The sequence below is a fragment of the Myxocyprinus asiaticus genome, chromosome 10 (assembly GCF_019703515.2).
Source record: "Myxocyprinus asiaticus isolate MX2 ecotype Aquarium Trade chromosome 10, UBuf_Myxa_2, whole genome shotgun sequence".
Lineage (NCBI taxonomy): Eukaryota > Metazoa > Chordata > Actinopteri > Cypriniformes > Catostomidae > Myxocyprinus > Myxocyprinus asiaticus.
In genome coordinates, this window is record NC_059353.1 from 44,980,731 (window position 1) to 44,998,752 (window position 18,022).

The window sequence follows — 18,022 nt, forward strand, 5'->3', positions numbered from 1 at the left end:
CAAGCATTTGATTAAGACAACAGAGCAAGAGCTATATACTTTAATGTGAACCAAATAGCACCAAGGTAGAAGATACACATTTCTCTTCCTATATTATATTTGTGTTTCTGTTGTAATTCTGCTGTAGCCATTGAGTATCAAGTCTTCTGAAGCCATACGATAGCTGTGTGTGAGAAACAGACTGCAATTTTAAGGCAAAAATTCTATCATCGTTTACTCAACCTCATGTTGTTCCAAACTTTTATGTTCCAGATTTGAATCTTATGTGGAAGTCAAGTAATTTTTATTTGTATAGCGCTTTTCACAACACACATAGTTTCAAAGCAGCTTTTCAGAAAATCATGCATTAATAAAAATAAATAAATAAATGAAACTGTAATATCTATAAAGTCTTAGAGTGATCACTGTGTAATTTTATTAAATATGATTGTAAATAGTGTATAAAAATTTAATAATTAAATAATAATTGTATTTAAAACCCCAGTGAGCAAGCTGAAGGCGACTGTGGCAAGGAAACCAGGCTCACTGTGGGGGCCAGTTCCCCTCTTGCTAACCAGCATGAATATAATGGCAATATTAGCTATTTATGTGCAGTACAAGTCATGGTTTAAAATTTGTAAATTAAGTAAGCGTTAAGGTCCAGTGTTTTAAAAATAAAAATAAAATATTTTTTATGAATTTTAAGATTAATGACTAATGTCTTTGAAATCCATCCTGGATTAACTGCAGAAGTTCACATAGATGCATTGTCCTTTGTTAGTTGGCTGATGAAGGCTTTTGTTGGCAAATAAATTATAGTCTATGTGCTCCATTTCAAGAGTGTAGTCCATCGATAGACAAAGGTGATGCAGGCTGAGATCAATGAGGTGCATCGCAGTTCAACCTGCAGGTCATTTCGGTGAGGTTCAGTGGGGTCCATCCTAATTCCAAGGTTCAGGCATTGGCATATGAAGTATCCGATGTCTTACAGTTGGAGTTGGCATTAGTTCATCCTCTGAAATCAAAAGACTGAAGTGATGTCTGGCTAGCACCAGCTGTAGTATGTTGTCATCACTCAGCGACACGTAGCAGTGGAGTCTGTGTTCCATGACATGGAAACAAATAGAATAATATTAGCGTAGATACCATTCAATTTTATGCAGAGTTATAGATCATAATGGATGCGTCCCAAACAGTGTTATGGAGAATATTCCATAGTTTAGGACCCAAATATGAAAAGGATCTACCTTCTTTTGTGGATTTTGATATTCTTGGAATTATTAACAAGCCAGAATGTTGTGATCGTAATGAACGTGATGGAATATAGTGTATCAGAAGGTCACTTAAGTACTGCGGAGCTAGACCATTCAAAGCTTTGTACATAGTTAACAGAATTTTAAAATGAATATGAAATTTAATAGGTAACCAATGTAGCAACAATAAAATTGGGCTAATATGATCATATTTCTTGGTTGTAGTCAGCACTCTGGCAGCTGCATTTTGAACTTGAACTTGCTGGACATCCTCCTAGTAATGCATTACAATAATCTAGTCTTGAGGTCATGAACGCATGAGTCGTAATTTAGCAATATTTCTGAGGTGGAAGAACGCTGTTCTACAAACAGTGGAAATTAGATTTTCAAAGGACAGATTAGTATCAAATATAACACTCAAGTTCTTCGCTGTAGAAGACGACATAACAGTACATCCATCGAGAGTCAAATTATATTTAAGCGGCTTATTTTTAGAGGTTTTTGGTCCAATAATTAGTACCTCTGTTTTGTCGGAATTGAGTAGAAGGAAATTTCTGGCCATCCAATCTTTGATTTCATTGATACACTCTGCTAATTTGGAGAATTGTGAATTTTCGTTGGGTTTAGAAGAAATATAAAGTTGGGTATCGTCGGCATAACAGTGGAAACTTATTACATGGCTCCTGATAATATCTCCCAGGGGAAGTATGTATAAGGAGAAAAGCAGAGGCCCTAAAACTGATCCCTGTGGCACTCCATACTTAACTTTTGTTTGATTTGACAATTCCTCATTTACACATACACAAAGTGGTAGCGGTCTGATAAATAGTACCTAAACCATGCTAATGCAAGTCCACTAATGGCAACATAATTCTCCAGCCTATTCAAGAGAATGTCGTGATCTATCGTGTCGAAGGCAGCACTAAGATCTAAAAGCACTAGAAGAGAAATGAAGCGTGATCAGATGATAAGAGCAAGTCATTTGTAACTCTGATAAGTGTAGTCTCTGTACTGTGATGGGGCCTAAATCCTGACTGAATTTGTTGAAATTGGAACACAAAAGGACTTATCAATCAAAATGTCCAAGCTACTATGTCCCTGGTCATCATTCTCTTTCATCGTTTGGAAAATAATGAAAATGAATGGGAATGGTGAATGGAGAACAATCAGTTTCATTTGAGTCAGTATGCATATTCACTTGATAAAAAGAGATACTCATCTCTTGCGAGCTATATGTACACTGTAAAAAGTGGTAACCTGCAATTGTTGTCTTAAGGAGCTATTTCTACCTGACCTAACCTTTAAAATTAGTTTTGTTGATTTAACCTAATCATGGATTAAAGTTGATTTAGTGATGTTAAATACTATTTTTGACTTGAATAAAACCACTTAATTTCTAATTTTTTAAAAAGTAAATTTTTTAGGTATACATTTTTTTCAGTGTAATGTAGTTCTGTTTGGGAGGAGTAACATTTATGTGTGGTCTAACCCAGGGTTTCTCAAACTTTTTTGAACCAAGGACCTCTTTCATAACCTCAAATTCTTCGTGGACCCCCACCCCACCACCACCACCATCACAACAAATATGATATTATTTACTAGAAGTATAAAAATAAGTTTAAATACATATGATATAAAGCTTGCAGAATGGCTGGGCACTACTGTCCTGTCTATGTGCAAAGTGTTTTAATTACATTTACATCCAGCGATTGTACAGCAATACAGCAATACAAACTATTCATATCAAAGACAGCACAAACAAACACCATAAAATGAAGTCAGGGAGACAGTCCGTTGCTCAGCTGAGGTTTTAGCGCCATCCATAGGACGAAACATCACCGAGAACATTACAAAGCTCAAACAATACAGATTTTTTCATAAATTATTATGAATTCACCATATAGTCAAAGCATGAGTTTACACATAATTAAAGCACCATATTCTTCTGAAGAAAAATAAACAGTTGTGGATTGATAAATTCGTTTTTATTTGTTACTATAATATCACATTATTGTTGATAATTAAACAACAGTAATGATACAATAACACAATTTAATTATTATTTAATTTGTCAAATTATTATGTTTATTATTATTAACTGTAACTTTGAGCTTTTTTTGCAAATAAAAGGAAGAATTGGAGAATAAAAAGTTTTCATAAGTAGGCCTATTCCTACATCTCTCTTCCATTCGGCAGTGCACTGACGTACACAGAACGGGGGCTACAGGGGCGCAAGCCCCTGCCCTTTTCGTTCATAAATCTAAAGGTGCCCTTCACAAATGTAAAGTTGCCCTTTTAAGCTGAGGTGCCTTTACTACAGCAATCTTCTCTTTTTTACTGGATGAAGCAACAGCTCCGTGTCTCAATGCTTGATGGATATTGTCCAATGTCATCCATACAAACTCCTGTAAATAACGCATGTAAAGAGTCATTTCATCTTGAAACGAGATTCATTCACCAATCAGACAAGTCGCTGTTACCATGGGAATAAGCTGATTTTCCTACACATAAATTTGCAGTCCAGAATCAATTTTTTTTTTATATAGGCTGTTTGAATATATTGTTCAAAACTTCTGTTATGTTGTATTTTTATACTAGTCAATAGCTTTATATCGAGTCGTTTTTTTATTGCTTTTTATTGCCTATTTGCTTACAACATTGCAACACAATGTTCACAATTCAGGAACTTCCCACGGACCCCCTGGCTATTCGAAAATTACTCCCGGGGGTTCGTGGCCCCCAGTTTGAGAAACACTAAACAACCAGATGCACAGCTGAGTCACTTCTAATATGTGACTTCTATGACACTTTCAGCTCACATGCTAGCTTGTGTGGTGAGCTGGGCTTGAACTTTGATCTTCCAAGTTTAGAGTCCAACATTCACTCAGGTGAGCTACCGCACAGGTTAATCACACTGGAATAAGTGTTTAAATGTAGGTGGGTCTGTAATACTAGTGTTAAAATGTATCGTTTTTCAAATTATGTGTTATAGCAAAAGTAGCAGTGTGTGAGTAATACAGCAAAAAGTGTTTATTAAGTCATAATCAGCCATTGTAGTTGTGATTTGTGTGAAACTGAATAAAACCCACAGTTGTTGTAGCTCCTCTAGTGTTCATTTCATCAGGAAACTGTGGACTTTGCAAAAATAGTAATGTTCATTCTATGAGACTAGGTTGTTTTTGCTTGTCTCTCAATTACTGTGGACAGAATGTGTCCTAGGGGGTCGTTTATGGAGCAGGGGTTTAGCTGACGTCAAAGCATCCCAGGCAACATTACTGCCACCTGGGCCCTTGTTAATAATGCCCCAGACAAATCGACCAACTCTTGTGTGGCCCAGAACTGGGTTGCAAAAACGTCACCAAAGGCTGAAAGTGCTGTCCACTGGGACTCACTGATGACGATTAGTGAGATCTGATTTTGATTGTCTAAGAATAGACTTCGTACTCACTGGGAAAGAACAGGTCCCCACTGGTCACACTCTGAGCTCTGGCTTTGCTTTTTGGGAGACAGCACAACATGAAGCATAGTTTTCAACACCAACCCTGTAGAAAACAATCCCATCTTAAACCAACTTGGTCTATACTGGCATCTCGAACTGATCTGTTTGCTGGTTTTAGAGGAGTTTGGGTAAATTTTCAGCTGTTCAGGCTGGGAAATCAGACAGCTGACAAGCTAAACCAGCTGAACACCAGCTTGACCAGGCTGAGAAACCAGCATAAACCAACTAAGACCAACAAACCATCTTAGGCTAGTTTGAGAACATATTTATTATTCTTCAATTGTAATATGTCAATGACCACATAGTAATCAGATTAAGGTGCTTTGGGCATTTTTGTTGTTGTAATACTACACATATAATTCACCTACTACCTGATAGATATTACTGGAATGTGTGTCCTGAGAAATCATACCTGTCTTTGTGAGTTTGCTGGCATGTTTTAAGGGTGAGGTGTTAAAGAGAGGCTGTGTGGTTGAAGGAATGAAGGCGGCCTAATTCAGTGGCTAAGTTTGTCTGAAGAAACCGAAATGGCTAAAATTGCTTACAGCACCTCTACAGCATGACCCTTTAATGCATACCTCGGATCTTTAGTGACCCGGGACCTCAATCCACCCTCTGTTCTTCATTAATTTTTTGGAGTTATGCCCACAACTCTTTAGTATTCCTCAACCTTTCTCTTCTGAACAGTGCTACAAAAATAAATAAATGGCAAACTTGCAAAATATATATTTTTATAACTGCTTGATTACCAAAAGTGTATAGGGTCATTAAAGACCATATTTCATATCTAGAGTATATAAGTTTACCATCACAGGATATACATATATATATTTGTGTATTACAAGAAAAATGAGTACTACGTTTATTCAGATGACTACTATATCACGTTGATTTTCTGTGTGACAATGGTGAATTATCAATATTCCATAAGCATGTACAAATACATACTATACATGCTACTTCTTACTCAAGGTGGTGCTGATGTGTCAGTGATTGACTTGATTTACATTTGACATTGCTATTTGACAAAGCAACAATGTGGATGTAAACTATAGCAAGTACAACACATGAACAGTATGGTTTGGCTTTTGTTATTCGGGTGAATTAAAGAAATTATTAAGTTCTGCATGTATTTAGACTCAAAAGTGTGGAAGTAATTAATCATATTCTATATCTGTTGCATTATCTCTTTGATATATGAAAAATAAAACATCAAAATATATCAAAATATATTCTACTCTGTTATTTTGTAATTGTCTTGAAAATGTAATAGTATTAGCATTTATAATTAGCATGTAATACTAATAGCATTTTGTAGATCCATTTGTGATGATAGATATACTGTACATGCCAGCCTGCCGGGTCGCTAAAAAACCAGATGGATGAAAATTACAAAAAGATTCATGTGCACAACAGGTTGCCACAAGGTCCCACTCAATTCGGCTTATGAGATCTTCTCTACTAATGAACAAATCTTCACAAATTACACAGTAAGTAGGTGTTCACACAGGATGCACATTAACATTCAAAAACTGCTTGACTGGACGCAACAGAGTAAAAATATATTGCTCATGGCACATGAAGCCAAAACGCAGGACACTTAGCCAAATACCATAAATTACTTCATTCCCTTCTGTTCTAAAAAATGTGCCTGCATATGTCATCCATTCTAGTGTATTTGGTTAGGTTAAGGGTCAGGGGTGTAAAGTAATTGAGTAAAAATACTTAAGTATTATACTTAAGTAGTATTTTTGGGGATTTACACTTTACTCAAGTGCAATTTAAACAGAATACTTGTACTTTTACTTGATTACATTTCCAAAGAAAAAATAGTACTTTTTACTCCTTTAACTTTTATTTAAACTTGAAAAGTACTCACTACATTTTTGCAGATATATTTATTTCATCCTACTGGACTGAAGCCGCCTCTTCACTGCATCCGACAAAAGACAGATGACAGACCACAGGTCAGTCATTTCAAATGGAGTATTGTATGGCAGCTGTGTGGAGTTCAATCATCTGCAGAGGTGGAATTTCTGATCTGATGTGAGCTTCAGATACGTTGTAATATTTGTGTGAATAGACCATATGTGACCGCTCGACTGAATGTGATGTATTCATTCAAAACTATGAGCACGAAGTGAGAAACACTGATGGGTTTTGTCCTAACTTTTATTCTAAATGCCTGCTACTTCTACAGATTGGACATAAATGGATTTTTATGATACATGTGTTATTTCAGTAGTAGAGTTGTGTTTCTATAGATGAAAATGTTATGAATTCAATAGAGAGCACATCTATAGTTTTGATGTAAGTATTTCGTTTTAATAAATGCATTAACAGAAAATAATACATTGCTTCATTATGGAGTGAAATTGAATTGTTCTGCAAAATTAAGTGTCTGTTTCATCGTCTGTGTGAATTGTTTTGAGAGCATTGACTATAGTTTGGAGAAATGTATAAAATTGATTGAGAAAAACTGTAAATGCACAACATGCATGTATATACTGTATATATACGGTATATATATATATATATATATATATATATATATATATATATATATAATTTCCTTCCCTTTGCCTCTCTATTAATGTGCTTGGACACAGAGCTCTGTGAACAGCCAGCCTCTTTTGCAATGACCTTTTGTGTCTTGCCCTCCTTGTGCAATGTGTCAATGGTCGTCTTTTGGACAACTGTCAAATCAGCAGTCTTCCCCATGATTGTGTAGCGTACAGAACTAGACTGAGAGACCATTTAAAGGCATTTGCAGGTGTTGTGAGTTAATTAGCTGATTAGAGTGTGGCACCAGGTGTCTTCAATATTGAACCTTTTCACAATATTCTAATTTTCTGAGATACTGAATTTGGGATTTTCCTTAGTTGTCAGTTATAATCATCAAAATTAAAAGAAATAAACATTTGAAATATATCAGTCTGAGTGTAATGAATGAATATAATATACAAGTTTCACTTTTTGAATGGAATTAGTGAAATAAATCAACTTTTTGATGATATTCTAATTATATGACCAGCACCTGTATATATATATATATATATATTGCATATTATGATATAAACATATAGGCTATGTCAATAATGATAAAACAAAATATGTCAATATGTTATATAATAATAATAATAATAAAAATTAAAAAAAAATGTATGCAAGTTGTACATTCCTCTTCAAACTACATTATTAACATTGTATATTTGAAGTGGGATAGTGGTATTACGACGCCACCTAGTGGACAACAGAGAAAAGCGATGATCAAATTGACTATACTAAGGAAACATACAGCTCTGGAAAAAAATTAAGAGAACACTGCAAAATGATCAGTTTCTCTGGATTTACTATTTACAGGTATGTGTTTGAGTAAAATTTACATTTTTTTTTTTTTTTTTTTATTCTATAAACTTCTGACAACATTTCTCCCAATAAAAATATTGTCATTTAGAGCATTTATTTGCAGAAATTGACAACTGGTCAAAATAACAAAAAATATGCCAATCATCACTGATCCTCCACTAAATTTCACAGTGGGTGTGAAACACTGTGGCTTGAAGGTCTCTCCAGGTCTCCATCTAACCATTAGACGACCAGGTGGAGGATCGGTGATGATCTGGGGGTGCTTCAGCAAGGCTGGAATCGGGCAGATTCGTCTTGGTGAAGGACGCATGAATCAAGGTTATCCTGGAAGAAAACTTGCTTCCTTCTGCTCTGACAATGTTCCCCAACTCTGAAGATTGGTTTTGCCAGCAGGACAATGCTCCATGCCACACAGACAGGTCAATCAAGGTGTAGATGGAGGACCACCGGATCAAGACCCTGTCATGGCCAGCCCAATCTCCAGATCTGAGCCCCATTGAAACCCTCTGGAATGTGATCAAGAGGAAGATGGATGGCCACCAGCCATCAAACAAAGCCGAGCTGCTTGAATTTTTGCACCGGGAAGACCGTTAGAGAGCATACCAAGACATATGAAAGCTGTGATTGAAAATCAGGATTATTCCACCAAATATTCATTTCTAAACATTAGTATTGTGTTGTTTAAGAATGAATATGAACTTGTTTTCTTTGCATTAATCGAGGTCTGAAAACACTGCATCTTTTTTATTATTTTGACCATTTGTCATTTTCTGCAAATAAATGCTCTAAATGTCTATATTTTTTTGACACAGAAAACTAGATTTGCTTAGGGCGTTTTCTTTGTTGCCAGAGCTTGGCTATGTGGTTGCTAGGGTGCTAGAAGGTGGTTCCTAGGGTGTTCTGGGTGCTATCTAGTTGTTTTAAATGAAGAGTCTATCCCCCGATAGTTTGGTCATAAGATATGTCTCGGGTCTCTCCTTCAGTGTGCATTGTACAATGTATGCCTGTGGTGCTTTTCGCCTGTTTTTTTTTTTTTTTTTTTTTTTTTGGCCCACTAGGTGAGAATCTTAAGCTTAGAAAAGTATTAACACTTGTCACAGTAATTGTCCCATCACTTTCAAAGACACAGGTTTCCACACCGGAAACACATGGACATGTATTACTGACATTTGGCCAGCAGAGGTCAGTGATGCGTCTCTGATATATAATACTTCTGTTATCATCATGTAGTTTTATGAATAATTTTTCAGGGAAGTAACTAAGCACCAAAACACTTCACATCAAAACTGGCTGTAGATGGCCTTGTTCTGTCTGTGCTTTGTTTTTATACTAACGGTAATTTGTCATAACTAGCATAGGTTACCAAAAACAAACATGTTTTTAGTCATATTATGTTCGATGAATAGCTTCCCAGCAAACACAGAACGTTCCCCCAACGTTAACATGTGGTTCCCTTTTGGTTATTTATTTATTTATTTATTTATTTTTTGGAAACAATTCCTAACGTTCTAGTAATGTTCTTTTAAACCATAAACTAACGTTCCCAGAACACTGCAGGGAGTGTTTTATAAGATTTGACAACCTTAAAATAACATATACAGAATGTTTTCTAATGGTTATTATTAGGTTTTATTTTTTGTTTTATTTTTTAATATATATATATTTTTCATTATCATATATTTGTCAATTTTTCATAAACATTGCAGAGAGTTGATAGACAACAAAATGACTGATATTAGTGCAGTATAGCATTTAATTAAATGTAAAAAACAATCAGTATTTGGGATTTGAACGCATTATAACAAACAGATGAAAAAAGCATACAAAATCATATTATGCTACCTTCCTACCTTAATAACTTATCTGAATATCTATTGAATAGATTTGTATGTATAACTTGGTAATAATATTGAAGTGTGCACAAGAACATAAACATTATGATCAAACGTCAAAAAAAAAAAAAAAAACTCTCTTTATAATGGCCATCCTAAATTAGCAGGTAACTTCATGGACTTTTTTTTTCAATGGGAAATCTATGTCCGATGCAATCACAAAACAGTGATAGGCCTATTAGTCATATTAATGATGAAGAAGAATTTATCAACAAACTAGGTATAGGTGAAATATGCATCTAAACCTTATTAAGATTCTTAGAGTATCTTGCTAAAGGAGGCTTTTGTATCTCAACAAAATACCTACACAATGATTAGTAATCTAGACGTGCATTTTCATGTGAAGTTGATTCGTTGAATTGTTTATAATCAACTCAAATGCATGAGTGTTGATCCTCATGCACCCTTACAGTATTATGCAACAGGGCAAAATACAGTCCCCAGTTATCCAGTATTTATCCATAGCCTTTATCAAAGATTGCAGTAGGGCCAGTATGATATAGGGTACAACAAGGTTAAAGGCACACCTTTACCCCACATTTTGGGTAAAAGGCCCCCAGGGGGGTTATAATGATATAGTGTAAATACAGGGACAATAGTTATAGGACAAAATTAGTCAACAAATACTTTTGAGACAACAAATTAAGATAATGCTTATTCAAAATAACCACTTCAGAAAAGAGTGCACCATTTCCTGTTCATTTCAATCAGATATAATTGTTCTATAAACAAATGAATCTCCATTGTGATTGGATCAGTCAATGTGAGCCCACTTTGAACATTTTCCATAACAAATCTATTCGCTACTCTTAAGAAAAACAATGTGTTTTATAGGCTTTTTACCCCAAACACTATCCTTTCACTTATTATTGAAAAACTTGATTTTTATCAAATTGGTATTTTGCCTTAAAATAAATGCGATGACTTCAGGGATTCTCATTAGCTACATAAATTTGCAACATTTGAAAAATGATTAAATTTTATATCAGATGACCTCAAAATCAAACTTTAGACATTGCATGCGGTGCTCTTATGGATCAGGAATATGTTTGCAGTGTATAGTGACAAACAGGCGTTAACGAAAGTACGGTGGTGGTTTTTGTTGCTGTTTACTGTTATGGGAGGAAATAAAATCAAAAGTGTCTTTCTCCCCGGGGGGCATTTAGCCTCATTGTACCCTACTCAACATTTTCATCTAATAAGTAGAATAAAAGGTGATAACAGGTAATTCCCTTCTCCCCACCTTTGACTTCAATTTGTAATTACGTAACAAATATTGTCTACTGACAAAATGTAAATAAATACAGACGTATTTGTGTATCTAAATGAGTGAATTCTTCTTTTTCATCTTATTTGAGATGTGTAGGGGTCAACATCTTTGAGTTTTAATAAGTAATAACAATTGCACGTTGTATCCAGGTTTACCTTAAGTAATAGTTTATGACTAGCTGAAAAATAAATATGAATAATGATAATACAAAAAAAGCCCTTAAAAGCCATCTGTTCCACATGTTCTGATTTTTGGATTAATGCTCTAAAATGCACTTAAATAAACTTTGTATTATAAAACACATTTCGAGAGAAACTTAAATAAATCTTTTGTTATAAAGCATATAAAAAAGCATTGGAGACGAATTGTGTTGCAAGAATTAGTTACATACTTTGTATAATCTAATAAACTTTGATGAAAGGTTTGCTGTAAATTTTCTTTAAACTAGTTTTGTTAAGACATTTTACCAAAAAACAAAAAAATATGAAAAACCCTCGCCAAATTGTTATTATTTCATATTTGCCATTTAGCTTTAGCTTTAACAAATGATCAAATGGAAAATATTGCCAATAAGATCTGTTCAATTACATTATCCCACCACCAAAGCTAAATCGTAAAGGCACAAACTTGAACAGAAATAAAATACACCAAAATAATAAATAAGAGATCTCTGACATATCTCATGTTTGAAGACATGTTTCTGATGCTATTAATAACTGTTTCTTCACCACAAAAAAAAAAAAAAAAAAAAAAAGACTGTGTATTATATACCAAGGCAGATCAGAGCTCTGATGTTTAGAACTTATTCTCAAGGGTAATTTTTCTTCCGTTGGCTTTGAGTTATTTGACCTTGTGACCTTTACGTCTTTGTATGTCAGGAGTGCAGCTGCAAGAACGCTAAACTATAGTAAGTGCGAGGAGGGCGTAAAGAGCCACCTCAGCATCAGGAGCAGTTACATCCAAGCCCAGGAAAGTAAGGGTCAAATCTTGAGAGGGTGGAGCATCAGTAGGCTCTTTTGTCCCTTTGGAGGCAGATGAGTAAATCAGTTTAATGTGCCATTTAACAAATGCCTTGTACTTTGAACAATGAATACATTATTACATCTCCATATTCTTCTGACATGAAGCTTGCATACTTTTGGTTGTTCTGGGTCTCATTTGTAAAGCCCTTATGTAGTTTTTTTTTGTTTTGTTGTTGCTGTTTTAATATTTTAACTTATTTCAACAGTTAAATGTGCCTTAATATCATGATTCATAAACATTATCACTTGCTCTGACTCCTCTCAGGATTACATGTAGCGTAGTTCTTCACTGGGAATTTGTTTGTTAAACACAGTTTTTGAAAGATGATGTTGAAATCACACCAACTTGGGATTTTTATGTCTGGAATATTAAAGTTGCATTCTATTGCCTCATGAGATAATTTGTGAAGCATTACCTTCAGGCTCAGAATTCAGACAACTGTGAGGGCCTTCTTTAGGGTTTGGAAAGCCATTATGGCTGATAATTGTGGCGTAGCTCTTGACAGATGCCTTGGGTGTTCGTGGAAGAGAAGCATCTGATCGATTCACAAAGAAAAGTCCAAATCTCTCATCAAAAGCAGGGGCCCATTCAAGGTTGTTCATAAGAGTCCATGCTGTGTAGCCGCGGAGGTCAACACCATCCACCAAATATGCTGGAAAAGATTTATTCAAGAATTTATATCAATTTACATGAAATGTATGAGATGTTCAAAAGCAATGTACTATATGGCAAACATGCAGCAACTGTGAAAAATTCAATAAACAGTCAATAGACAAAAATCTTTTAGTACATCATATAATACCTTTCAAGGCCTGGTTGATGAAGTTTTCATAATAAAAGACTCTGTTCGTCATTCAAGTCAATCAGGCCTCTCTCTGAGATACCATTTTCCATAACATATGTCAGAGGATTCCCATATTCCTCCTTGATAAAATTAAGGATATTTCTGAATCCTGATGGAGTTACTATGAGCCAAGGTGAGCCAAAGTCCAGCCATAACCTGTCAGCTACAGTCCCAATGCCCCTGTAATGCATAAAGAGCATATATGCATGTTAGATGATTTGGCTTTAGTTGAGCCAAGCGCACACAACAAGACTCAAGCTTGTTGCCTTTGATGTTTTGTCGTTGGTGACTAGTCTGTGGCAGGAAGCCCCAGTCATTTAGGAATCAAATCTACTTTAATACTCTTAAGTGCCCATTCATGTAGTATGATAATCTGTTTCCATACCTGGTGCATAAACACCATAGCCATGTCCCAAGTTGGCCACGACATATGGCTCATTCAAAGTAATCTAAAACTTTACTTTGTGTCCAAGGTTACTAAACATAACATCAGCATATTCTTTAAACCTCTGGATGACATTATCATTTTCCCGGCCACCAAAGTCTTGAAGTGCCTGAGGAAGATCCCAGTGACACAGGGTCACTTGTGAGAAAAGTAGAGTGTGATGGGTAAAAGTAGGTAGAACATCACTACATTTACTTTATAATAAATAACAAAGTATAGAATAACTGCAAGACAACTCTTAACTGCCCATCTGTGGTTGAATGTTTGCTGCCAAAAGAGCATCTATCAGCCTGTGACAGTAATTCTAGTCCTGGTTCATTTATGGTCTTTGTGGTTCCATCAGATAAAACTCTTGGCCATGATATGGAGAAACAATAGTGAATGACCTTTAATTGCCTGAGCATGTCCACATCCTCCTCAATCTTATTGTGGCTGTCGCAAGTAATGTCACCATTTTCGTCATTTCCCACTCTAAGCGGTGTATGTGCAAACTTGTCCAGATACTCAATCCTTTCCCATCTGCTCTCCAGCCTCCTTCAATCTGAAATGTAAGGATACAATTTAAGAAACACTTTGTTTATTTGAACAGTTTTTTGACATAAATAGAGATAATATGGGGTCACCTGAAAAGCAGCTGTTGAGACACTCCAAGCAAAATCTTCACGGAAGTGACCATACATAGTTTTCTCCCGATCTGGCAGGGGAAAACCATTGTCTCTAATAACTTTGTAGTAGTAGTAGTGAGCAGAGCGTTTTGGTGTTCTTGGGCGGCTGGACTGGCTGAAGTTCACGTGATGAAGGCCATAGCCAAGGTTGTAACCGTTCAACCACTCAAATGAATCCATCAGTGAAGAAGCAATGTATCCCTTTAACTTTACTCCATCCAGGTTTTGTGCTTGCATGAGAGGAAGAGAAAACACCAACATCTTTAACCTCTTTTGTATATTATGTCCTAATTATATTTGATTTTAGAGTGAACATCAAAATATTCTAACTATATATAACAATCTTAAAAATATAACCTTTTTCAGTAGCAACAAATTTACAGATGAGCAAATTTGTGAATACTTTTTCAAATAGTTACCTTTCAAAGCCTCTACAATATAGGTCTTGTGGAAGAAAATCCTTTCTGTGTCGTCAATCACTGGCTGATCATTTGTGGCTGCTCCATTTTCTGTTGAATAAACATCTGGGTCTCCATATTCCTCTTTTATCCAATTGAGAATCCTTCTCAGACCCCAAGGAAAAGCTTTCTGGTCCTCAGTGGATGTGTTTTGAGATCCACTTGCCTCTTTCTTCCCAATGTCCCGATCATTCTCATAAGACTCAGGAGAAAGTCTGCTCGTCACATGGCGTACAACTTTGGTTGTGTATGTGTTAATGCAGAATACATCAGCTGTGCCTTGGATATAGGCTTTGTCTTCATCAGTTAAAGAAGCCAATCGGGATTCTGTCAAGCCTTGAAGTTCACTCTTGTTGCCAACCTGCCATTTCATGGCATCGGGGTAGTCGCCATTTTTAAAGATGGGGTTTGCAAACCAGCCTAGCTGGAACTGGAGGGCTCGATCAGCAGCCACCACCTCTCGAGGGATGTTTACATCTAGGGGTTCTGCCCATTCAGCATTCAGACTAATGGATATTATTCCACCCTGGGTCACCCTGTATTTCTCACCATATGTGTGATATGCTTTTGCATGAACTTTCAGCAGGTTGTGTGCATCCCTGTATGGAGCATTTCCAGGTTGCATTACATTAGGTGGAATCCGGCCCAGCCCATATCCCGACCATGCAATTGTATGAGGTTCATTAAACGTTACCCAAAACTTCACCCTGTCTCCAAATGTCGCATAGCAGAAGTCACAATATTCTTTGAAAATGTCAATCATCTCAGGGTTTTCCCAGCCGTTGATGTTCTGTAAAGCTTGTGGAAGGTCCCAATGGTAGAGAGTCACCATGGGTGTGATATTATTTTCTATAAGACCATCTATGAGTCTGTTGTAGTACTCAACTCCCTTCTGGTTAATTGAAGATTTATAACCATTGGGAAATATTCAAGACCATGACAAAGAGAATCTATATGTCTTCACGTTTAGAGCTCTCAACATGTATAGATCCTCATCTATTTTATAGTAGCTGTCACATGCCGCATCACCATTGTCATTGTTTGGGATATTACTGGGTTTTTGAGTGAAAGTGTCCCAAACACTTGGTCCCTTTCCATCTCCATTCCAGCCACCTTCAACCTGATATGCTGAGGAAGTGACACCCCAATGGAAACCCTCTGGTAATGTTCCATAATGATAAAGTTTTCTCTGAAAATTTGTCTGAGATGAGAACTTTTCCCATACAACCTTGGATTTTGAAGGAACATGAGATGGTGGTTGGCTAGGAGGCCTAGTGCTGTCAATTCTATTTCTATAGATTTGCATATTAGGGTTTACTGCACTCTCAGGAAAACCATTTCTCTCAATCACTTTTGAATAGTAATATGCTGATATTTTGGGCGTTCTTGGCCTGTTGGGATCTTCAAAGTTCACATAGTGCAATCCAAATCGTTGACTGTAACCTTGAGGACCCTCAAATCCATCCATTAGAGACTGTACGGTAAATCTTTGGACCACAATATCATCCAAAAGCACAGCTGTTTGGACAGAAAGAACAAGTTAGTGAGCGTTACATGGTACAATTATTTGACTACAGTATATAGTCTAATGGTTTGGAAAATTATTAATTTGGACAAGAACTGTGTAATCACAAAGAGAGTTACTATGAATTTCACAATGTTTGCCAGTTCTTTTTACTCTTGTGATGATTACCTTTCATTGCCTCATTAATGTAGGCTTTGAGGATATCAACACGTTCAGTGTCATAGAGCACATCACCACTGTACTCAGTGGGCATTCCATTTCCTGTGATGTAAATGGGCACCTTTAAAATGGACGTGTACTCTATAGAGATGTAGTTCAATAAACAACGAAGTCCCCAAGGAACAGAATGGACCTAGTCAGAAGCTGTGGTGGGCCAGGTGGGGCCAATATGAGCCTTAAAGTCCCCAACATTATTTGGTCCTATTCAGACTCTTACTAATCAGTCTGAAAGTGTAGTGGTTAAGTCCAAAGAAATCAGCTGTGCCTTGGATTCTCTGTTTCTCTGCCTCAGTAAAGACAGGGAGTCTTGCCAGATCTTTACCACAAAAGGTTTTTTTTCTCAACTTGATCCTTAAGAGCTGTTGGATAGTCTCCATCTACAAATATGGGGTGAGCAAACCAGCCTAGCATGAAGTTTAAATAGTGCTCAACTGCTTCTATATCCTGGACACTTGCAGGATTCTTTGGCTCTGCCCAATCGGAGTTAAGTGCAATGCCTACTTTTCCACCCTGCACTTTTCTGTATTTATCATTATAAATATGCCAGGCTTCAGCATGAGATTTCAGAATATTATGTGTCACCTGCAGTAACAAGCAAAACATTTTTAAATAAAGACTTTCCCATTGAAAAACCATAAAATAAATGGTTCTTTCTCAGACTGACAGACCCAATTGGTAAGAAACCACTACTGGGTCCTTGATGCTTGGGGGATGTTCGCCTATTCCTTACCCCAAGTTGCTCACTACCCAAGAGCTGCCAAAGGTGTTCCATGTTTTGACTCTGTCTCCATATTGAGAGAAGCAGAAATCTGTAAATTCTTTGAAAGCTTCCACAATAGAGTCATTAGTCCAGCCACCTTGGTCCTGCAGTGCTTGGGGGAGGTCCCAGTGATAAAGGGTAACACTGGGTTCAATGCCTGATTGTAGGATTGTGTTGATCAACTTGTCATAATAAGCAGCCCCCTTTTCAACCAAACTTTCTTTGCATCCAGTGGGGAAAATGCGAGCCCAGGAAATTGAGAATTGATAATTAGGGGACAACATGCCCCTGAGCATATACACATCATTGTCCATCTTGTGATAACTGTCACAGGCCAAATCAGTTGTTTGGTTGTCAAAGACATTACCCACATAGCTAAAACGGTCGCATATGGTCTCACCCTTCCCATGTTCAGACCAACCACCCTTTAAAGCTCTCACTGGAGACAGACCACTGAAAATTGTTAGGGAAGGAGCCATTCTGGAACTGATCGCGATCAGCAACTGACTGAGAGCCAAATAGCTCCCACACTTTTGAATATGACGATCGAGAATTTGTCATTTTCCTTATTAAGAGATTAGTTGTAGTTCTTGCATGTTTGTGTTCTTGTTGAGGGTTTCTGGAAAGGGAATGTTAAGTTGAAAATGTTTCTTAACTAACACATTTATCTTTTAAAAATAAAGCACGAATTATCAACAAATTTGTTTCACATAATACCTGCTTAATGCTTTGATTGCCCATCCAAATAAATCTGTGATGTCAGTACCAGTAATAAGGGACTCTTCCTTTCTGAGACCTTAAAAGTAAAAAGATAAATTTTT

At 36.4% G+C, this 18,022-nt stretch overlaps 1 pseudogene; it reads right to left on the reverse strand.

The window, feature by feature from the left end:
- Positions 1 to 12,077: 12,077 nt before the first annotated feature.
- LOC127447604 (lactase/phlorizin hydrolase-like) lies at positions 12,078 to 17,762 on the reverse strand (annotated as a pseudogene).
- Between the last annotated feature and the right edge of the window lie 260 nt (positions 17,763 to 18,022).